This window comes from Asparagus officinalis, chromosome 9 (assembly GCF_001876935.1).
Source record: "Asparagus officinalis chromosome 9, Aspof.V1, whole genome shotgun sequence".
Lineage (NCBI taxonomy): Eukaryota > Viridiplantae > Streptophyta > Magnoliopsida > Asparagales > Asparagaceae > Asparagus > Asparagus officinalis.
Genome location: NC_033802.1, coordinates 44,721,919 through 44,727,472, shown reverse-complemented (window position 1 = coordinate 44,727,472; position 5,554 = coordinate 44,721,919).

Here is a 5,554-nt window from a genome sequence, read left to right as displayed (position 1 = left end):
TGACTGGGGTGGATTTGTACAGGGGTCTTAAGATTCACATGGATCCTTGGATGTATTTGTAATTTTCATATATACTAACAGCATTAATGTAAAATTAGGAAAAGAAAACCACTTGAATATCATGGCCACGATGCAGTTGTATACAATTGGTGAGGGAAATAAAATTTGGAGATGAAAAAGTCGTCTTTCGGGCAGGCCGTGTTCAGGTCTTTGAAATCGATGCAGATCCTGATTTTCTCATTCTTCTTCAGAATCCAAAGGATGTTCGCAAGCCAATCGGGATGTTGCTCTTCCCGGATGAAGCCCGAGTCGATTAACTTTTTAACTTTATACTCGATCGCTTCCATAATTTGTGGACGAAACTGTCTTTGATGTTGCTTGACGGGTTTTTGGTATCCGGTTTGATGTTGAGGCAGTGAGTCGCCATGTTCGGATTGAGCCATGGCATGTCTTCATAGTTCCAAGCGAAAACGTCGGTACTCCCTAATGAGATAAACAAACTCTTCATTCTCATCTAGTAGAAGGATATCAGTGACAAAAATTAGTTTCGGGTTGGCTTCACCGCCCATGTTTACCTGGACTACTTTATCATCAGTGTGAGGTTCTCTTTGTTCGAACCGGTCACCATATTAGATGTTTAGGTGGTGGATCCATGGGTCTTCCCAAGTTAGTAGTTGATCATCTTACCCCATTGTGGTGGGGTCGACAATGGCCATGTTCAACATCAGGCCCTTGAACATCTTTCCAATGCAGACGTCAGAGTCCCAATTTGAAGAATCAGACAAGTAGCTGTCTTTATTCACTATCTGGTCAATGACTTGGTAGCAGCATCCGTCTTCGGATGAAGAGACATAGCCTAGACCTCTTTTGTACGCGTAGTAATTATCAAATTTCACCTTTGGTACATAAGCAGCCTTAGTCGGAACACGAGGACCTCAATCGAAGCAAAGTCCTTCTCCAAGTGCGAGATTGCATCACCATTTTTTATGAGATTACATGCTTTTGAGCTGTATTTAGACAAGTGAGAACTAGTCCTTTCATCGTCGCTACTATCCCTTGAAAAATGGTTTGGTAGCGGAGACATCTCCTCTTTACCATAAATTATCTCCTTTTGACCCTATTTCTTGGCAGGAATGAGCAGGGTTATCCCGAATGAGTATTGTATATGCTTCTTTGTCACGCAAGATGAATGGAACGACATGTGTAAGTCAGGGTCATCGTATAACCCCTTCATTACCTTATTAAGAGAAGGAGAGTACTCTAAATATCGAATCAACGAGGAAGGTGTGTAGAAAAAAAATTCTAAATTGGATCTTAGAAATGTGTTATAGACAAAGAGGAGTGAAAGTGTAGAGATATAGATAGTTTATGATTATTAACAATAAAATAAACCTAGAACAAAAGGAGATAAAGAGAGTGAACAAATCAAAGAAAATAAAGAATAAACAAGGAGGAGAAATAAGGAAAATAAAAAAGAACAAAATCAAAAGAGAAAAATTCAAGAAGAGAAAAAAAATCAAAACAAGTAAGATGGAGGAAAATCAAATAGAGAAGATAAGAATCTAGAATTAAATCCACTAGTTTATTTTATTTAGGATTTATGAACTACTTTCTTTTTATCATATTTCACTTTAGATTTACTATGTATAGATTATTAAACTACTAAAAAAATTATAATCTATCAAATTATCATCTAAGCAAAATTGTTATTCATGAAAAAGAACAACAACTAGATAATTATTCTAGAATTCATAAGCATAACTTATCAAACAACTCAAGGTAAATGTAGATTATCAAATTCTCCTTCTACCAATTAGTTCTTTAGTTGATTATCCTAACATGATTATTTAAAGTTGTTGATGTCTGATATCACACAACCAATGGGGGCTTTCCGCCGAGGGATGCAGTTCTGATCATCGTACTAACGGCGAAGAGGGAGAGGATGAGAGGTGAGGGTGACTCCTCATCTGATATTATGCTCGATCCTTGGACTTGGATTCATGATCCTTCTGCACAAACAAGAAGAAGAAACCCGTAAGAGGGCGGGGACCAGTTCCCCCGTGGTATCTCCGACGGTCAAGTCAACTGATGAGCTTGAGTGCCGTTTGAGAGAAGATCCGAGGATCGTTGAGGTTCTGGTCTTCATTACTCTTATTGAGTTTTTATAAGAAGGCGTAGCTTTTAGAATTGCTTAGAGTTTGAGCCGAAAAAAGAGTTCATAAGTCTCAAAAGAGTTAAAAAAATTCCCTCCTCGTCCTACCCCCCCTCACATCCTTTTATAGTCCATCGCATCTGAGATTGACCTTTGGCTTTAACTATGCACAGGAGGGCGGTTGCGGGGTGAGAAGACAGGCTGCTGAGTCATCCTTCACTTTACAAATGTTGGCTGGCGACAGGAAGGAATGTCATTCGAGCATAGGAGAGGACGTCTTGGAAATATCCCAGATTCGATAGATGAGACAGGACGAAGGATAGGTCGACTGTTTAGGCCTCCTTACCTTTCTAAATGACGGCTGGAGACTAGAGGGGAAGTCATTCAAGCACAGGAGAGTATCTTAGTCATCTCTAGGAAGTGACTTGTGGGCAGAGTGAGTTGTTTTCACACGAGGTTTTTTAGAGTTGAGATCTTGATAGGATTGTTCAATAAACTGTAGTGTTGATTGATGTATATCTGAAGGTGGATTAGCTGGATCTTATCCCCTTAGTAAAGACGGGTCGATTTGTGAGTTGTTCATATGATTTGTCGACCAGTCAGTCGAGTGAGCTTCTAGGTCGAGTAAACTACCGCGAAGGTGGTCGAGCCGACTATTTGGGATGTCGTCTCGACTTATGATGGGTCGACTAATCCCGCACTTCGTGTTAGTAAAAGATGACTCGTATTCTCGACGGGTTAATAGACTTGCTCTTGGCTGGGCTTTTGGGTCACTAAGTTGGTTTGAACCATAGCTTTTTTGGGTCTATGAAGACAATCTTTAGACATCTTTATCTTTAAATGGTAAATTACAATAACAAAAGTATAAGAGAGTAATCCACAAATCATAAAAAATTAAACTAGTTTCATATAATTCTAGAATTCTTGCAAGTTTTAGACTAGAAAGCATAAAAGAAAAAGATCAAAATTAGAACTAACTACAAAAATATGAACAAGAAGAAGAAAATAAAGATATAAATTATGAGCATAAAGAAAATCTGACTATAAAATATAAAAGAGCACAAAAATAAGTCTACATCATAAAAGAAAAATATAAGAAAATAAATTCCATAAAGCATGAAAAAATAAATAATAAAATAAAAAACAATGAAAGTAAATCTACACTACAAGAGTATGAAATAAATCTAATCCACCAACATAAAAATAAAAATAAAATAAAATCCTAAAACATGAATTTCATAAATAAGAAAATAAAAGTAAAAAAATAAAAACTTACATTGCAATGGGTTGACCCATTAAAAGCAATGCTTCATCTTCGTCTTCATGAATAAAGAAGAAATAAAAAAACTAAAATGGTGAATTTTTTTGTTAATTGTAAATAAAAATTTATAATTTTGGAATGTTATCTCAATTAAAAGTAACTCTCCTCTCCAAATACAATTTTTTACAAATTTTTTTACACACAAACCTCTCACCCTCTGCCCCTATTTATAGTCTTCAATGATCAACAAGAACTATTAGATTCAGCTTGATATCTAATAAATAAATTTTGGCCATGCACTATTTCTGTTACGAACCAATCAGTATGCCAATCATTTAGCCAATCGGTTAGTCGACCGATTAACCAATCGGTTAATAAACTGATTGGCTTCTGATAAAATAGATTCCTTAGTTGACTTGTGAGTCAATTTTTACTTGATTTCTTGGGCTTTTGTGGGCCTCCTCTTGGCTTGATATTGGGCTTCAATAAGTGGTAGAGAAATGAGATAATTTGCTTATTTTGGACTCTTATTCCTTAATTCTTTACTTTTTATAAATTAAGATAAAAACACTTTATCTGTGATATATTTATTCAAATAAAATTGGTAATGAGTGTATAAAAGTATAATAAAAATATGATGATCAAATAACCCCATACCTAAAGTTATGCTAGTCCTCTAGCAAAGAAAAAATAAAAAAAAGAAATAAAATCCTAAGTCACTTTTACAAGAATCATGATTGTATTTAGCACATGCAATAATCCTTAGAACCCCTAGGTTGCTCTAGAGGTTGAGTTGTAGTCTCGTGAGAGTTTACAATGAATATACCCATAAAATTCGGTCTACTTGCTAAATTTATAGAAGTCAATATATAATTAATTTACATGATAACTTTAAAATATCTAATTAATGCTATAATTTACTCAAAAGAAATATTTTTATGTGTTACTCCAAAGTAAATTCCTTGTAAAATCTTTACATTATAGTTATACAAAACCAAGTTCAACTTAGAAATTTAATTGAAATTTTGAAAAGAACATGCTAACTGTTTGTTTCAAATACGTTTTTAGTCTTTTGATCAAATTATTTTTTAAGAACATATATATAAATATAACTACATATATAGAAAATATTTCTTTTCCTATATATACTCTTTATTTCTTGGTGATTTTTTTCTACTTTATCACGCTTTCTAAGTGACCATTTAATAAGTTTGAGCCAATTGATCCTAATCCAAGTGGGCTTAAGTTATTAGGTTTGAAAATACTCCTTCGGTTTAATTATTCGATCAACTTAGTAAGATATGACCTTATAGTTCAAGAGAATATATATGAGTAAATGTATATATATTTTGAAAAATATTTAGATCAAGAGAACTTGAAAAAAAGTTTTCCACTCTAAGCTAAGCATATAAAAATTCCATTACTTTAATTAAATGTCTAAATTGAACTATAGTAAAGTGTACTACTTTAAAAAAAATTTGTAGAAAATTTATTTATAGTTCTCATAAAAGGTTGACTTCAGTGTAAAACTAACTACGAACCGGAGAGTTTAAAAGTTTATCGAGTAGATCAATTGTTAGTTAACTCTATCAAATTGGCAAGTGAGATTTTTTATTTATAGTAAGGAATAAAAAGGAAAATAGAAAATGAAAGAAAAATGAAAACTAAATAAATAAAGCGTAAAAGAAAACCTAGTCCTAACCCCATACCTAGACTTTGCATTGTCCTCAAGGCAAATATTAACAATAACACTCTAACACATAAACATCACAGTATATGATATGAGTACATTCCAAAATAAAAGTCAAGTAGGAGTGATGAAACATCTCTCACTGTTCATCATCACTAGATTGATCTGCCTGATCGTCATGCTCATCATCTTTATCATCAGTCCCAAGACATTCACATCCTCATCATCCATCTCTGTACTGGTACTGCAAATTTCCTCCTCGTCATTGGGTCATATAACAAGTTGATGATATGGTGGTGGATCCTGCTATAATGGAAGAGGGGGTGGAGGCTGACAAGGTGGAGGGGCCTCAAATCTTGGTCTCATCTCATGAAAGGCTGATGCTATGTAATACTGGTATTCATGAAACTGGTCGAGCTAAACTGTGAGAAGGGCCAGATCAGCTGTGTAT